This window comes from Ascaphus truei, chromosome 4 (genome assembly GCF_040206685.1).
Source record: "Ascaphus truei isolate aAscTru1 chromosome 4, aAscTru1.hap1, whole genome shotgun sequence".
Classification (NCBI taxonomy): Eukaryota; Metazoa; Chordata; class Amphibia; order Anura; family Ascaphidae; genus Ascaphus; species Ascaphus truei.
This window is the reverse complement of record NC_134486.1, coordinates 85,395,817-85,415,470: the sequence shown is the minus strand read 5'-3', so window position 1 is coordinate 85,415,470 and position 19,654 is coordinate 85,395,817. Positions and strand designations below refer to the sequence as shown.

Here is a 19,654-nt window from a genome sequence, read left to right as displayed (position 1 = left end):
TGCAAATCTGAGAAAACTTCAGTGAAAGATGTCCACTTGACCATCATAAAAATAGTAAGGTTAGTAGAGGTTTATTAATGATCATATACCTATTCCATATTACCTATTAGTTATTTATGGATATAATTCATGTGTTTAAAATGACCCTGTTTCCTCTGTATTATTGTTGATACAAAGCATTTGAAGCATTTTCTGGTGCTTGTGTATCTTGCAATCTGTGCAATAATGTCTGAAATTGCTCTTGCAACAGTTGCAGGTTTGATAGTAAGTAGAGTTGACTGCACCAATCTTTTCAGAGGGTTTACAGGAATTCTATAAAGAATCCTTTTTTGATCCCAGCAGTCAGTGGTGGCAACATTGTCTGAGGAAAAAAATAGAAGAACGCAAGAGTCTGGATGGTGCATAAAGATAAATTAGGGCTGAGATGTAAGGAGGGGCAGAGGAGTGTAAAGCTTTAAAAGTGAGAAGAAGAATGGAGTGTGAGATGCGGGATTTGATCGGAAGCCAGGAGAGGGATTTCATGAGGGGAGATGCTGAGACAGATCTAGGAAAGAGTAGAGTGATTGTGGCAGCAGCGTTTAGGATAGATTGTAGGGGAGACAGGTGAGAGGCAGGAAGGCCGGACAGCAGGAAGTTACAGTAATCAAGACGGGAGAGAATGAGGGCCTGAGTCGAGTAACAGAGGAAATGGCGTATCTTTGTTATATTGCGGAGGAAAAAGTGACAGGTTTTAGAAATGTTTTGAATGTGAGAGGAGAATGTAAGAGATGCGTCGAATGTGACCCCTAAGCAGCGTGCTTGGGCTACTGGGCGAATGATCGTAGTTCCAACAGTAATGTGGAAGGAGGTAGTAGGGCCAGGTTTGGGAGGAAGTATGAGGAGCTCTGTTTTTGCCATGTTGAGTTTAAGGCGACGGAGGGCCATCCAGCATGATAAGCAGAGAGAATTCAGAAACTTTGGTTTGTACAGCAGGTGTAAGATCGGGTGTTGAAAAGTATATTTGTGTGTCGTCAGCATAGAGGTGATAATTAAACCCAAAAGATGTTATTAGGTCACCTAGAGAGAGTGTGTACAGAGAAAAGAGAAGAGGTCCCAGGACAGAGCCCTGGGGTACCCCCACAGAGAGATCAATAGAGGAGGAGGAGGCGTTAGCAGAAGAGACACTGAAAGTACGATGGGAGAGGTAGGATGAGATCCAGGATAGAGCTTTGTTCCGAATACCAAGAGTATGGAGAATGTGAAGAAGAGGGTGGTCCACGGTGTCAAATGCTGCAGAGAGGTCGAGTAATATGAGCAGAGTGTAATGACCTCTGTCTTTGGCAGCATGGAGGTCGTCAGTTATTTTAGTGAGGGCTGTTTCCATGGAGTGAGCAGTGCGGAAGCCAGATTGTAGAGGGTCTAGGAGAGAATAGGTGTTAAGAAAATGGAGCAAGCGAGAGAATACAAGACGTTCAAGGAGTTTAGAGGCAAAAGGCAGGAGGAAGACAGGTCGATAGTTAGAAAGACAGGTAGGGTCTGTTTTTGAGTAATGGTATGACTGTTGCATGTTTGAAGGAGGATGGAAAGGTTCCAGAGCAGAGGGAGGAGTTAAAAATGTGTGTGAGCATAGGGATTATAGTAGGAGCAAGAGGTTTTAGGAGATGGGAGGGAATGGGATCAAGAGGGCAAGTGGTAGAGGGAGAAGAGGCGATCAACAGCGACACATCCTCCTCTGAGACAGTGGAAAAAGAGTCAAGGAAGGCAGGAGGAGAGTTAGGAAGAGGTGTAGGATGGGAGGAAGAAACAGAGGGGATGTTCTGACGTATGGATTCCACCTTTTCCTTAAAATAGTCAGCAAAGTCCTGAGCGGAGATGGAGGAAGGAGAGGCAGCTGAGGGTGGTTTGAGTAGAGTATCAAAGACAGAGAACAGTCGGCGTGGGTTAGACTTGTGCATGTTGATTAGTGAAGAAAAGTAGGCTTGTTTAGCTTGCGAGAGGGCAGAGTTGAAACAGGATAGCATACATTTGTAGTGAAGGAAGTCTGCGAGAGTATGAGATTTTCTCCAGAGGCCAGAGGAACGAGTGGAGGAACACAACATGCGCGTGTGGGAATTTAGCCAGGGTCTAGGGTTAGAAGAGCGAGGGCGGCAGAGGGAACGCGGGGCATGTAGATCAAGAGAGGAGGACAAGGCAGAGTTGTAGTTCCTGACCAGGTTGACAGGGTCTGTAGCAGAGCTGAGAGAGGAGAGGGAGGAGTGTAAAGTGGACTCAAAGTCAGGTAAGTGAATAGAGCGCAGGTTTCTGCAGAACCAGGGGGTAGATGGAGGTGGAGAAGGGGAGAAGCGAGAGAGAGAATTAGATGAGGTGATGGTCAGAGAGAGGAAAAGGGGAAATGGAGAAATCAGAGAGAAGTTTTTAGTGAAAACCAGGTCTAAGTAGTGGCCATCCTTGTGGGTGCTGGCTGCAGTCCACTGTTGAAGGCCAAAAGAAGAGGTTAGAGAAAGAAAGCGGGAAGCCAAGGGAGAGAGGGGTCATCAATGTGGCAATTGAAGTCCCCAAGGAGAAGAACAGGGGCGTCTGAGGAGAGAAAGAAAGAGAGCCAGGATTCAAAGTGAGAGAGAAAGGCAGAAGGGGGATGAGTAGAGGTAGGTGGGCGATAGATGACCGCCACATGGACAGGGAGATGAGAGAAGATCTGGACAGTGTGAGCCTCAAAAGGAGGGAAAAGCAAGAGATGTAGGAATAGGAAGGGTTCGGTAACGGTAGAGAGAGGAGAGCAGGAGCCCCACGCCTCCACCCCTGCCATCAGTGCGCGGAGTGTGGGAGAAGGAAAGGCCAAAATAGGAGAGGGCAGCTTCCAGAGCAGAGTCAGACTGAGTGAGCCAGGTCTCAGTTATAGCAAATAGGAGCAGAGAGTGAGAGAGAAAGAAGTCATGCACAGAGAGGAACTTGTTAGAAAGGGAGCGAGCATTCCAAAGGGCACAGGAGAAAGGGAGAGAGGAGGGAGGGTGGCAGGGGATGGGTCTGAGGTTGGAGGGGTTGACAGCAGAGGGAGTAGAGGTTGCAATTGGCAGGCGAGGACGAGCGCATGTAGGAATAAGGCAGGGACCAGGATTGGGAGAGATATCTAAGTATAACTTGTGAGATACCGCTCACCAGAATGATGTTGATCATGATGATATAAGTAATGGATACAGCCGGTGCAAAAGGGATGGTGATAACAGACGCAAACATATGTGGGATTTCCCATGTTTGATTGCTCCTAGGAGTGTGTCCTTTACTTACAGACCGCAGTTAGGGGGCTCTATTGTAATAGCCTTCTACAATTATACTATTCTGCTTACTACGCACACTGGGACTTAGGAGACCACCTATATACATGTCCTACCTTACACCCGCACCCCACCCAGAGAGGGGAGGCTCTATTTAGAGACTGTCAGGCTATTTGGGTGTTAACTATATACATCTACCCACCCTGACATAGATATATATCTTGTTCCTCCCCCTCTGATCTAGTCACCTATTAAAGGGAATATTTATGTATTGACTTTGGATTATCCCCCTTATTTCCCTTTTTTTTGGTGCCACCCACACTTTGTGTTTTAATTGTTTTTATGCTAATTCGAGTATGCTCCACTAATTATGCGTCGTTGTTTTGTTTATTAATAAAGTCTTTATTGTTTTGGCCATTACAGGCTTTTATTGGTAACTGCCCTCCCACAGTGCTGGGAGCGGTTACTTATTTGTACCCCTTACAGCTTAATTCTATTTAATGTTAGCGGGTATTTGAACCCCTATTATACCTATCAGCCTTGTTGTGCAGTCATTGGGGATCTTGTAGGAGAACTCTTTGTCTCCATATATGTTTGGGGGAGATATCCCCAGATGCAAGGAGGAGAAGCATGGATAGAAAGAGGATGTGTGAGGATGATTTGTAGGGGTGTGTTTTAGTGCAGGGGATATAGCTGGGTGGTGTCATTGTAAGACGCATTAGTAAACCACACCTCCCCCCCACAAGGCTTTTTGTAGTAATAGATGAGGTCATATGTATTGTCTCATCAAGCAAACCGCATGATGGTTTCAAATAATTGATGTATATTTTTTTTCTGCAGACCATGTCCTCTTCCATATATGCTGGCAAACTAGTCAGAGGTCTTGCGAAAGACATGGCAGAAGCAAACTACCACCTCGCATCTCCTTTAGCCAAACATGAGCCTTCTGTTCATTAGATTGATCAATTAAAAGTCCACCTTCCATCTTTAAATGCATCATGCAACAAGGGGGGATCTGTTCAGAGAAGGGGGATCTGTTCAGAGAATGGCAACCTAGAATTGAAAAGTTTCTTAAAATCAAGGCTGCAACTGAATATGGGGCATATTTACTAAGCAGTGCTATTCCATAAGACGCCCTTCCATGCCGAAAAACACCTAATGGTCCATTCACTTATTGCATAGCACCGCTTAGTAAATGGGCCTGTATCTTTTTGCTGATCTGTTGCCATTCATTTGGTAACTCTTTATTTCCCAAAATGACATCCAATTAACGCTGAGCCCATGGTGACCACTATAATGTATATGCTTTACATTTCTCAAAGCTTTACTGCATCCCTTCCTGGAACCATCCATTGAAACCCAATATTTTAAATGGGTTGGCTTGCCATAAACATCTTTGTGATGCAGAAAGAACTTCATTTTTTTTCTATATGTCCATAATAGATGCATAAAAAAAATGCACAAACAAAATACTTTGGTTCTGACATTGCCTTTTTTAAGTTTCACACATTTATGAGTATGAAGATCTTACGTATGTATGCCCCAGGAATCATAGCATTAAACATTTCAAGAAATGAGTCGACCGCATGCAAAACGTATACCAGCAAGCCACCAATAGAAAAGCAGTCGTGATTTATGTTGTATTAAAAATGCTATTCACTAAGCTATGTGTGTACAAATGCTGTCCCCTTCCCCCCTTCCCTTAACCTTCCCCCAAATGTGATATTACCAACTATCTGTATCTTTGCATCCCTCTTCCCCCACTTTTTTCTTTTATGTACCCTTTCCCCATAATCTGTGAAAACTATTCAATAAAAAAAAATTCAAATAATAAAAAAAAAAAAAAGCAGTGTACAGGCAGTCCTCGTTTTACAACGCTTCGCTTTACAACGAATGGCTTATCCAACGCTATGCAATGATACCTATATTCATTTTTACAACGCCAAAATGGTTTATCCAACGCTCTTACGACGCTTTGCAACGTTGTGTATGTGTGTATATATATAGATATATATATCTATATATATACACATTCACATAAACAACGTTGCAAAGCGTCGTAAGAGCGTATATATATAATATTATACTATATAATATTATATTATACTATATAATATATTATTTATTATGTTATATTATATATATAATACAGTATATACACTATATAATTTATGTGTGCGCTGCATATCTTATTGCCTGCATAAAATATTTGGTGTATTTTAGTGTTAAAAATGCCTTCAGGAACGGAACCTTTCATTTAAACAGTGTTCCTATGGGAAAACGTGTTTCGCTTTACAACGCCATTTTGAGTAACGCATTGTGTCGGATAACCGAGGACTGCCTGTATAATAAATATATACATAAAGATATTATCAATTAGGGAATTAAGGTGAGAAAGAACTTTCTGCCTTTTTTATGTGGTTTCTTAAACTTCATGACAGACATCAATGGATCGCAATGCACTCAAAAGACAACAATGACTTTGTGATAGGGCTAACGCTAGAGGATGGTCCAGGAAGCCCCTACACTGCACAGAGGAGTGGTGTGTGGACCATCCTAACATGGGCAGGGGGAAATTACACCAATAAAGTCAAGTTCAAAGTCAGAAGAGGAAAATCACAATAAAACATACTACTGCAAGCCACAGGAACTATGGCAAGTCAATGTTAAAATGCTAGTCAACAAAATGGAATACTCAGAAAGAAAAGCTCCAAGATGTTTAAATGTAATGCCACCTGTTTTATATACGCAGGTGGCTACACATCCCTAAAAAACATTATTTATTCTATCTACAAATAGACATGATTCAGAAAAAGTATTCACTCATCTCCATCACTTGCTACTCAGTGAACATTTTTCTAGGGTTAGCTAGCTCAAACATTGGATCCGCTTGATCCACTAATGTGCACGGCCAAGTAGCAAGGTTACTATTTTGATACGGTTCCATCACTACATAATATACAACTGCTTACACTTTGTTACTTAGAAAAATTATGAAGGTGCTCCTTATTGTGAATAAAGGCCTAAAAGGTCTGTAGTAAATTAAACAATTTAAAGTGACATACAGTAATATATATATATAATATATATATATATATAATAAAAAAATAAATAGATGATACCGTTCTGTGGCAGAACGGTATCATCTATTTATTTTTTGATTATTGAAGCTCGGCTAACACGGTACTGATACCTCTACATACATACATACATACATACATACATACATAACAAAACCCAGCTTTGTAACCCAAATGAAGGATAGTTAATCCCTAACAAACAATACAGTGAAAAGTAAAGGAGGCGCAAAAAGATACAAATATGCTGTATGCAATTCAAGTGAATAAATAGTGCAAGTGATGTGAAAAGTATCAAAATAAGAAATGATACTAAAAGTAAACACAAGGTTTGGCTGGATACTAGGGGATTGCCGTCAGATGTTAATCTGTATGTCCAGCTCAGACACAAATCCACCTCAGAGGAGAGACATGCATACAAATGGTACACAATGTATAAACAGAGCTTTAATAAGAACTGAAATATGCACAAACAAATGTGCATTTACAATGCCCCAGATAAAAAAAACGCATTGGTTTTAGAAGTTTATACTCCATTTCCGAGTACCGAAGATCTCACCGCCACCCGACCCGCACAGCGTCTCTCGTGCCCAGCGTCGACTCGAAGTGTGACGTCACTTCTGGTATACACAGGTCCTGGACTGAGAAATCTCGTGCAGTGTCTGCATAAAGCAGCACAGGGCAACAGCAGTCTCGGTCCTACACAACGCGTTACATTACTATAGCTTCGTCAGGAGTGTCAATCTTTTAATGATGAAACTCCCAATGAAGATACTATAGCGAAACGCGTTGAGTGTAGGACCGAGACTGCTGCTGCCCTGTGCTGCTTTATGCGGACACTGCCACGAGAATTCCCAGTCCCGGTGCGGTGTATAACGGAAGTTTGTTTTTAGTGTCATTTCTTATTTTGATCATTTTCACATCACTTGCACTATTTATTCACTTAGTAAAAAAAATAAAAACTTTAGAGACAGCAGGCTGTGAATCCCCAAAAAGTTGCATATAGCCTTAAGGCCATGGAATTATACACATATAATGTAAAGAGATGACCGATTGGGCAGTAGAAGTTCTTGAGTAAACTAAAACTATTACACATTTTGTCTGTCAAAGTGCTATGCAGAAGACAAGAAGGCACAACTAAATTCATGGCCACTCCCTTGTCATTAGGAAAAAAAATATATCAAAGGATGCCGATCCCAATTAAGGATAATTATATAGTGGGTATACCCAACCTAATTATCCTAATACTCTGGTCCTAAAAACTAGATTCGATACTTGTATAAAAGCACTTGCAACAAGGAGGAAACACCCAGTTTCCCCCAAGAAACAAAACAGCAAGGTATATTAAAAAAAACACAAATCACAACTCCAGTTACATATTTAGTACATTTTAATTAATAGAACATTTTTCGGTTGTGGGCCTACTAATTTATAAACGTTTAATCAGAGTCATAGGATTGCATAACTTCTAGAAGTCTACTATTGTAGAAGAAATGAAGGTACTTGCTCGTGTACAATATACATTTCAGTGGGGCAGTGCGTTGCAGTATTTACCTTACTGGATGTGTAGTAATTCACCAAGTGAAGGAAGGCTCCGAACAAACACACCAACCTGTAGACACAGCATAATGTCAATGAATGGCTCAAATGGAAAATAGTGGCAGGGAAAGGATTCGTTGCTTTATCCCATTCAGTAACATGACACAGGCTTTTAAGAGTTAAAAAGTAACATACTGCAGGGTGATAAATATTGAAACAACCAGGCTTGACTTTTTCTCTGCAATCAGTCTGGCTGTGTTAGAAGAAATCTTAACACAACAGCACCATCTAGTGTTCCAAGTAACTGATGAACACAAAAAGCATGATTTTAAATAATAAACTACAGTACAGATATAGCCAACGCTATTACTCCCTGGCCAACAAAAATATGATGATGATGATGATGATGATGATGATGATGATGATGATGAACTGGGATACAGAATATTAATACAAGCATTTCATTTTAGGACATACCTCAAAAAAAATATAGAAAGATTATTTTGGCACAGTATGCTGAAGTAAATTAAAACAAACAGTTTTCTACATTATTCAAACAAGTTCCAAGTAACCAATATACAGATACTTTGCTGCCAAAGAGGCCTGGCATGTGAGGTTATTAACATTTCAGTGTGGTGATGATAAAGCCCATTCACCAGAACCAACATGGATGCTTCTTTATATATGTGTCCCATCATTGATGAATCTACAGCTCACATCCGGATACAAACAAACAAACAAACAAACAAACAAACAAACAAACATATTTTGGAGAACAGTGGCATCGCTATAGACTTGCAACCTCACCAGATTTTCATGTCAAAGAACGCTGTTTTAAAACAAAATAGCACATCATGCACAGATTGTTGATTCCACAGTAAATTCATACCACAGACCATATTAAAGCAGCAATACTACATCCCCCCCTTCTTTTCTTTCTTATTTGTATATGTGAAGCATGTGACAATGTATAATTCTACATTCTTCCTTAAACTAGCAATCGTTTGGTGCTCCCATGATAAATCTGTAAAAATCCTGATTATCTGCCTAACAATGGCTGCTTCAGTCAGTGTTAACTCAGCAGCTACAATGTATTCTTATATTACTACGGTGACATTATCTATTGTTCCAGTTTACAGCTCAAACTGCTGGAAACATTGTCAACAAATTATCACAAACAGGAAAGTGTTAGAAAGATCTTGCACTACTGGGAAAGTGCTAAAGTCTGCGATAGAAATCAAAAGATTCTTTAAAACTCATAAAAATAGCATTAAGAGTTAAAAAAAAAAAATTAAAAGAAAAAAGTAAGTATTTTCTAATAACACAAAACTGATTTTTTTATAAAACATAAGATTTCACGTTTTGCTGCTTTAAAAACCATTTATTATTGTTTTCTGTATTGTCTACTTTCCTGTATTCTATTCAATTACTAGAGATTTGTTATGTTTTTGTAGCAACTAGAGAAAGGATTCATAGCAATGCTATGGAAAATAATAGAAGATTGTGCTTCTATGTCATCATATTCTTCTTTTCATCGTTTCATTTTTTTTCTGTCCATTCTGTTTATTTCCTGGAAAGTCATTTGATACTATTGCCCAGATCCACAAAAGGGTGCTAAGCTGTAGCATGCTTTTACTCCTGTTCAAATTCTTTTGTGGATCTGGGCCAAAGCTTATACACCAACTGTGTATAGGGTGGGTACCATGCTACAAGTGACACAAAAAGGTGTCCAAGAGGGAAATCAACACCACACAAAGTATTTATGTATGGTGTATTTATGTATAGTGTGTTTCCCCCCACTTATGTTAGCTCCATTGTGAGTCCTAAATGGGGCTTTTTTTCCTCCCAAAAATAAACACATTTTCCATTTTTCACATCCAGGGCCACTTTGTTTTTTAGGTTTATTGTATGGAAAGAAATGAAGCACAAAATAGGAAGAGGGGTTAGAACTTCAAGTGAACTGAGTTAATCACTCACAGGGGTAGATCTTGCATCTAATTGGCAATCAGTGGTGCTGTTTTTGTTTGTTGACTTATTGTTTTGGCATGGCAATGTGGAGTCATTTGATGCCACGCAGCCATTTTCACACGAGTTGTAGGGGGAAGACACTGGAGTTTGAGAGAGAGACGCAGGAGAATGCCGGGAGACTCCGCACTCCGCCACCGGTAAGACTCGACAGCGGGCAAAATGCACTCAACCCAGGCGAGTGGGCGAGTGCATTTGACGAGACCTGATATCATCATCATTTATTTGTAAAGTTCCAACCTATTCTGCAGCGTGGTACAATGCACCGTCGTGCATACTCGGCCACTGTATGGTTTCCCCGGTGTAGGTTTATTAATCCTCCAGAGTCCCGACCTGAGCTAGTAAAGTAATAACTTCACCCTGTAAAAGCAGCAATACCACAGGTAAATCTAGGAGGAGTCAGTAAGTGCCTGGGTTACCGCATAGACGACGTGCAACGATCCCCAGCTACGTGTCAATCATCATTTGTGCCTCTTGTCTCCTGCAGTCTATCCCAGCTTCCGCTGGGGCCACGCCCCCGCTCCACCCCCTTTCTGCCTGCCTACATATACCCTGTTCCTGCTCTCAGTTAGTGCTCAGCATAATTCGGTGTAGCCTCACTGCTTCCTACAGTTGTGCCTTGCCTTGTTCCAGTCTTATCTTTCAGATTAACCTCTTGTGTACCGACACAGCTGGTAAGTGAACCTCTCTGGATATTGACCTCGGCTTACCCTCGACTACGGCGACTTCTTCAATCCCTGATCACGGCTAACGGACCTGGACTAATGATTGAGAAATTAAGAGCCGAAATTACATCCCCCCCAAAAAATGTACTCTTGGTGATCGAGAGAAGCCAGGAGAAGTGGAATCGTTTGCATCATAATGGGTCCAGACTTTAGTGAAGAACAGTCAATCGATTCCACCTGTTCAGCTTCAATATTCTTTAGGAAAATGATGTCCCATGGGGTCCAAGAAACGGAGCACAGCGATGTAAAAGATGGGGTCTACAAACCAGCAAAAACGGTTAAAAAAAAAGTTTTAGGTGATAAGTGAGGGGTACAGGACTACTCTTGACGCGTTTCGGGAACAAGTTCCTTTATCAATATTCTTTAGTATCGGAAATTGGTGTTGGTACAATTGGAGCAAGTTCTTTCTTTCAGAGACCTCTTCGAAAGTGGAACCTCTGTGCGGACTCATTTCAGGCTGAAATTTCGTGGCATACTCGGCCACTGTATGGTTTCCCCGGTGTAGGTTTATTAAGCCTCCAGAGTCCCGACCTGAGCTTGTAAAGTAATAACTTCACCCTGTAAAAGCAGCAATACCACAGGTAAATCTAGGAGGAGAGTCAGTAAGTGCCTGGGTTACCGCATATAGTTGGGACCAGGAATCCGGATTCACGGTGCGATCGCAGCGAAGTGTCCAGGGAAGACCAGGTAAGAGTAGTTAGACCATCCAAGGTCGGGCCGATAAACAGCAGAGTAGTCGAAAAAGCCAAAACTCAGAGCAGGGGACAGGCAGGAGAGAAAATAAAATAGTCAGAATCTGTACCAGGATTTGTCAATAGCAGCAAGTCTGGGAGCTTTGCAAGCAGCAGAGAAAACAGTGAACCTGCCTCCAGGGTAGAAAGCTTGGTGTGAAGCCCAAGTAGTAGGAAAAGGTGCCTTGTTACAGGCCAAGGAAGTCAGGTGTTATAGTAAGCATAGCTGTCTAGCGAGGGCCTGTGTGGGTTCTTACACCTACTGGCACTGTATACATTATTTCATTCTTTCCTTTACATGGATACACTGTGTTACAAAATGTACAGTATGTTCACACTGTTCTTCCTTTCCTTTGTTACTTTACCTTTAATACTTTTGTGTCCTATGTCCAATTTAATCGCTCGCTTGACACTTATTTCTAGACATACACAATCTTAGCAAGCTCAAAACCCAGTCTCACGGTATTACATATTTAACAATGCCAACTGGAGTGCTACTGGTAAAATTACCTTAAATATAGAAAAATAAACAAAGAAGCCCCAATGCACATCCAATATGACAAATTATTTAGTTAAATTATATATGTGTGTTCGAAAAGCTCTGTCTTGTTGAGACTGATACCAGCGGATTCACATCGCAAATGTACAAAGAAGTAGTCGGTTCAGGGGAGAAGGTTGGACAAAAACTGAGCTATATGGCGCAATAGGAAACAGATCTAGGGGAAGTCTTAGAAGAGGAGGACTGGTCAAAGATAGTATCGGCAGTGGCCAAGAGTTCGATCTGCACGACATTAAGGGAGAACACATATACGGTTTTAATGCGTTGGAATCTCACCCCCATGAAATTATCTAAATTTATACCAGGATACTCCCCTCAGTGCCCTAGACAGTGTGGAGAATCAGCTGACCTGTTACACATGCTGTGGTCCTGCCCGCGGATTAGCGCTTTGTAGCGGAAGATTAGAAATTGGCTCCAGAGGATCTTTAACCTCACAATACCCTTGGACCCTTGGCTATTCCTTTTGAATAGACCAACACCGGATCTAAGCAAAGCTAGTAACAAACTGGTTGCTCATTTTGCAACAGCGACACGGTACGAGATCGCAGCATTATGGAAACAGCCCGAAATTCCACCAAATCCCAAGATCAGGAACAGAATTTGGTTTGTCTGCCAGATGGAAAAATTAACGAGTTTAGTTAATGACACTGGCAAAATTTTTGTAAAAACCTGGACACCATGGTTGGCCCAGACTGACATCCCCGGGGTGGAAAGAGATACAATTTGGCTTTGATAGTAGCAGATGCGTTCTCTCTTGATGGAGGCCCGGCCGAGATGATATAGAAAATAGAGCAGAGGATGGACACTCTTAGGACGCTCAGAACCTAAAATACTCACTCTGCGGGGCCGGTGGTCTTAGGCCATAACCGCACGGATGGTTAATGTTGGATCCACAGAGATGGAAATAACCTTGCATCAAGGGGCAGACTCGTGCCATAACCCCCCTCCCTCCTCCCCCCCCCCCACCCATTGTTGACTGGTGACTGGTGTTAATGCTAGAACAACTTCAATGTAAAAATTGTACTGGATGTCATAACCATTCCTGTATTTCCTCAGAAAACCAATAAAACCAAAGTTATAAAAACATTTTTTTTATATATGTGTGTTCATCTCATAAGCATAGGTTGTTTAGTTCAATCTTTTGGCCAAAATGAGCTAAATGACCCAATACTTATGAAAAGAAAACACATATATAAATGTACAAAATAATTTGTCATATTGTACAGTTGTGTGAAAAAGAAAGTACACCCTCTTTGATTTCTATGGTTTTACATATCAGGACATAATAAACAATCCATCTGTTCCTTAGCAGGTATTAAAATAGGTAAATACAACCTCAGATGAACAACAACACATGACATGTTACACCGTGTCATGATTTATTTAACAAAAATAAAGCCAAAATGGAGAAGCTATGTGTGAAAAACTATGTACACCCTTACTGCTTCCATAGGAATTAAGACGCTAAGTAGCAGACATGTGCTGCTAATCAAATGCCCTTGATTAATTGATCATCAGCAAGTGTGACCACCTCTATAAAAGCCAAAGTTTTAGCAGTTTGCTGGTCTGGAGCATTCAGGTGTGTGTTAACACAATGCCAAGGAGGAAAGACATCAGCACTGATCTTAGAGAAGCAATTGTTGCTGCCCATCAATCTGGGAAGGGTTATAAGGCCATTTCTAAACAATTTAAAAGTCCATCATTCTACAGTGAGAAAGATTATTCAAAAGTGGAAAACATTCAAGACAGTTGCCAATCTTCCCAGGAGTGGACGTCCCAGCAAATTCATCCCAAGGTAAGACCGTGCAAAGCTCAGAGAAATTGCAAAAAACCCAAGAGTTACATCTCAGACTCTACAGGCCTCAGTTAGCATGTTTAAATGTTAAAGTTCATGACAGTACAATTAGAAAAAGACTGAACAAGTATGGTTTGTTTGGAAAGGTTGCCAGGAGAAAGCCTCTTCTCTCTAAAAAGAACATGGCAGCACGGCTTAGGTTTGCAAAGTTGCATCTGAACAAACCACAAGACTTCTGGAACAATGTCCTTTGGTCTCGTCTGTCCAAAGTGGAGATGTTTGGCCATAATGCACAGCGCCACGTTTGGAGAAAACCAAAACACAGCATATCAGCACAAACACCTCATACCAACTGTCAGGCACGGTGGTGGAGGGTTTATGATTTGGGCTTGTTTTGCAGCCACAGGACCTGGGAACCTCGCAGTCATTGAGTCAACCATGAACTCCTCTGTACACCAAAGTATTCTAGAGTCAAATCTGAGGTCATCTGTTCGACAGCTAAAGTTTGGCTGAAATTGGGTCATGCAACAGGACAATGATCCCAAGCACACCAGCAAATCTACAACAGAATGGCTGAAAAAGAAAAGAATCAAGGTGTTGCAATGGCCCAGTCAAAGTCCAGACCTCAACCTGATTGAAATGCTGTGGCTGGACCTTAAAAGAGCTGTGCATAAACCAATGCCCGCAAACCTCAATGAACTGAAGCAACATTGTAAAGAAGAGTGGGCCAAAATTCCTCCACAACGATGTGAGACACTGATAAAGTCATACAGAAAACGATTACTTCAAGTTATTGCTGCTAAAGGTGGTTCCACAGGCTATTGAATCATAAGGTATACTTAGTTTTTCACACATGGCTTCTCCATTTTGGCTTTATTTTTGTTAAATAAATCATGACAGTGTAATATGTCATGTGTTGTTGTTCATCTGAGGTTGTATTTACCTCATTTTAAGACCTGCTAAGGATCAGATGATTGTTATTATGTCCTGATATTTAAAACCAATGCATTGTATGTGCATTGTGGCTTCTTTGGACACTTATTTTCAAATTATGTTGATTGTTTCGTGTGTCAGTTAATCAAGTTCCTAGTTTACCCATTGCTAGGCGACGCACATACCCACCAAAGAATGATGCGCCGGTGGTCCCACTCATTTTGTTTATATCCGTGGTGTCACAAGCGGCACACCTGTGAGCACGTGACGAGGGTTAATACACACAGCTATTCAGCTGACCCGCTTTTCTCCCTGCAGGGTCCCTCAAATTAGTAATCTCTCCCCTCAATCCGTCAAAATTCTAACCTTAAATCGCTGCCACCACCAAGGATAAAACAAAAAAAAGTCTTATCGCTACAGGTCCTTGGTCCCAGTTTGCCAAGAAAAATATGTAATCAACACACAAAAATCTATTGAGGCAAAAATGTATCCGAAAATTCAGTTACTCTTCAAAGTGTGCAAAGTTCAATCAGGGCCCAAACACAATACTTGAATAACTGTCCAAACAGATTCCTGTCATCTTTCAAAAAAAAAAAAAAAGGCAAGAAAATCTAAAGAACATCATGGCAGCCAGTAAATTAAAATCCACTGAAGCTTCTGTTCGCAAAACATTCTCTACCACCAATGGCAACTACAAGTGTGGTAGGAGCAAAAGCATCACTTGTAGACATCTAGTGAACAGGGATACATTTGACTGCAACAGCAATAGTAGCACATTGAAAGTTAAGGGACATATTAATTGTTTGACCACTCATGTTGTCTATAGGATATACTGCGCATAGCACAATAGCGGACATTCTATTGTTTCTGATGAAGTCGCATCCCAGTGACAAAACGCGTTGGGCACGTTCGTGATGTCACCAAGCCGACGGAGAGAGACGCGCTGAAGGAAGTGCAAGAGCTTGCATTCGTCGGTCCGTCTGTGTTTCGAGACGCTGAGAATTTCTTTACTACTATACTCCGCGGAGAAGCTCCGACAACCAAGAAACGAAGATACCAGCAATATCTCTGCACTGTGCCTTGGACTCTGTTATTACTTCAATTGGCGACTATGAGATATAATCTCACAATGCTTCATATATCACTCTACCCTTGTGAGTACATCTCTTTCACCTCTGATACTATATTAAAATTGTATGTACTTTTTTTTTTTTACACTATGAAGCACGTGCTTCTTATTTTTGTGTTTTAGAGTTCGTTTTGGATGTGTTTCATCCTATAAAGAAGCTGCCTCAGTCTCGGCTTCATTTAGATCATCTTCAAATCACTACCTTTTTCATGGACACTGTTTGCACATTTTGTCTAAATATTGATACACAATTTTATTTATGTATGTATATACAGACACCTTACGTATAGCTACATCAAATCAATTGTTTATTGTATAATCACTTTTTAGTATATTTTACACACACACACACACACACACACACACACACACACACACACACACACACACACACACACACACACACACACACACACACACACACACACACACACACACACACACACACACACACACACACACACACACACACACACACGAAATGTACATATGCACACCGCAGATAGCTTTGCTGAATATTATCAAGCACCCAACCAAACCAACATTACAAAAGGCAAAACATAATTAGAATTATAGAATGGTTTTGCATGTGCAACAAAACAGTGCACAGGATATTTGACATATCAAATTTGATAGCCATTGGAGCAAGGGCAGCAGAAATACATGAGGATTTTCTTTCACCATCCTGTGTCCCTTCAGTAGGAGACTCCTAACATCAGTGCAAGAACTACAAGACAGGAATAGTACAACATTGCTTTTCCATGAAGTACAGTATCCATTTGCCCCCAAAGGGGTTAATTTAAATATATGCAGAACGGCTTTTGTAAATTGATTTCATTCAACAGGCTTACAAAAGAGAAAATAAAAATGTTACATACCAGCAAATAAGTGTTTCTGCTATCTTAAAACTTGCACTGCTGCTCTGTCACCCAGTTACAACCGAGAAGCAGAGATACTGTTACAGCGGCTCAGCGTGCTCGGCCCAGCCTAGCATTCACTCCATTCAGCAGAACGCAACATTATCTGAAGCGGCCTTGTACTGCTGATGTAATGAGCCTGTAATTACTCTATACAAAATTTATGAATATATCACCTTGCTTAGGCTGAACGCTCTGCACACCCCTTTATATCACTTTTTTTAATGTAGTTTTATTGGTCCAGCCTTTTCTTCAGTTTTGTGTTGGAATATATATATACTGTAATATATATATATAATGCAAGCATTTAGACATATGTGGCATATGAAATTTGAGTAAGTGCGCCATCATGGTCTTGAGAAACCGGCACAGGAGCACATAAGTGTTTTCTCATCCCTGTCACTTGTTCTATGCGGTGATCCAATGATGTAGCACAGTGGTTTTCAACCAGTGTTCCCGGTGGAACCATGGCCTTCCGTGGAAGGTTGCCAGGAGTTCCACAAAATTAGGTATTTCAGCGTAATCTTTTTAGAACCTATTAGGTTTTTTGCTATCATTTTCATTTCATGATGATAGATTATTCAATATTATTTTGTAATATAAAAAGAATACATTATATAGAAATATTTGTTTATTTAAAAATAAAAGAGAATGACTTATTATAGTGACAAAAGTTGAGGCATAGAGTAGAAGTGAGATGGGATTCCATGGATATAGAATCCATTCTTCAAGAGTCCCAACGAGTCCTAAAAAGGTTGAAACCGACTGATGTAGTGCAGGCGGAGGAGAAATGGGTAAAAAATATATGCCGCGTATGAGATCACTTTTGTCAACAGATCTATTTATTTAACTGCTACTTAGCCAAACATAAAGCAACAGTAGCTGTCTGCAGGTACCACAGTCACAATGCACCCAGGAAGTAGATGAAGCACATATTTAATCTATCCACTTATGTGAAATATATAAACAAAAAACACAATATTCCTTCTATGTAGCTAACATTTATGCCTCAAAAAAACTTCAATAGCAACTCTGTCAACAACTGTCAAATTACATCAGTAGAAAAGAAACGGCTTAAACTGATACTTGAGTCTGCCTTACATTGAAATAAATGTCATCTTACTCCTTGAATAAATAACATTTTTAAATAGAAAAGTACATTGCAATGCGATATGCCACAGTGCTAAAAAAAATGCCATCAGGTATTGCTTTAGAGGGAACATTTCCTCTAAGCATTACAAGGATAATACTTTAATATTCTCAGTTGGACACCTTCACAATGAAATCTCCGTTATTTCATGCAATTTTACTTAAGTAGAGCCGCCTAGACCCCTCATAGCGATGCATATTTTTAAATGCATACACAGAAATGCGATGGTGGTTGGATATCCTATTGTTCTTTGGTTTAGTTAAATGAATTCTGCAGTTCTTTTCAATACCTCCCGCAGATTACTAGATAATCTATTATGTCTCTCACAATAGTGCCATCAACATCTTCTGTCCTTGTCCTATATATGCTAATAACTTTATAAAAATAAATATTACAGGTTATGTTGCAGTAAAAATCTCAGTGGCCTCTAATTAATATAGTGATAGTTGCCTGAGTGGGACAATACACAATTAATGATAGAGTATATGAACATTAATACATGGTTAACTTTCACTGCTATAAACACACACACACAGACACACACACATTATGTATCCAGCCACTATATGACTAGTGCACGCGTCAAACAGCAAATCAACAGATACACAAATACTCCACTAAACTCCGATGGAACAGACACAGCACTGCAAGGTTGAATAGCAAAATGTAAACTTTACCATCCAAAGTACCGAAACCAACTTTTCGGTCCTGTCTGGCACCTTCCTCTGGGTCTTGTACTTCCAAATAAACGACTATCCTAATAATAATAACAACAACAACAACTACAAAGACCAAGCTTGATCAGATGCAGCTTTCTTGAGCTTTTCCTACGATGCATGCTCCAGATTCTCACTGCAGAAAGTTACATGCCCACCCCACCTCTGATCCTTAGTCAACTTCAAACAGCCTTCAATGCAAAACAGAACAAATGCTTTTCAATCTACAGACCATGTCCAAACAACAATACTAGAACATATATAAATGGACTACACCAAAAATATACAACATATATTCAGTCAACTTACAAAAAATAACACTTGATAAGCATCTCAGGAAGCAGGGAGTCCCCAGAGCTGAAATGAATGCGACTCGGTTCCAGAGACCCCCTACCTAGAGGAAGAAAAACCTCAATTGGAACCGCACCTTTAAGCTGGGATGGTCTTTGTGCAGTGAAATGAAAAATGAAATGGCAAAAATCACAGATGTATGAATGGAATACAGATCTGGCACAATTGAAGCACTGCACTTAACCAGGAGAAAAAGTGGGCCCCACCTTAGATAACTATAATTATATTATTATTCATATCTCCCATATATGCTTTGTAGACTGCAGTGTACATACTCAGACACATGGATTCCCTCCCAGAGCTGCCTGCATGAGTTCTATTGTGAATTGCTTTGGAATTGGTGTTATACATACATTATTATTATTATTTAAAAAAACTGAGAATGTTCCTACAACAATGGTGAAATTAATATATTTTATGAATAACTGGACTTTACTTTGGGTTTCTAACCTGTAAACGCACAACATTTTATTAAGCTTTACATGAAAAGAACAAAAGAAAAAGAAAATCAGAAAATATTGTCCAATTAAGATGTTGAGATCAAAATTAAGGAAAGCATTTCAACGTGAATAAGTACCTATTTTATGGCAGTCCAGATAAGACAACATATCCATATATGCCAAATTAAATAAACAGTTTTGTATTTCTTCTATGGGCGGAATAGATGTCGGTTTCCAATTTACTTAATATGAATATATTAGTTTGCATAATGTACAAAGTGGGCAATTTAATCTCAGCATCAGACAGATTTAAAAT

The 19,654-nt window shown here is 40.2% G+C and overlaps 1 protein-coding gene across 4 annotated transcripts in view; it reads right to left on the bottom strand.

Moving 5' to 3' along the window:
- Window positions 1-19,654, bottom strand: part of WDPCP (WD repeat containing planar cell polarity effector) — a 361,726-nt gene that overhangs the window by 328,690 nt on the left and 13,382 nt on the right. The window contains exon 2 of one of the 4 annotated variants that reach the window (XM_075596140.1): window positions 7,883-7,940. The exons of 2 other annotated variants lie outside the window; for them this stretch is intronic. The gene's annotated coding sequence lies outside the window, so the exon portion shown is untranslated. Of the gene's footprint in view, window positions 1-7,882; window positions 7,941-16,642; window positions 16,699-19,654 lie in introns of those variants that run through there. One more of the 4 variants, XM_075596141.1, reaches the window with a different exon arrangement.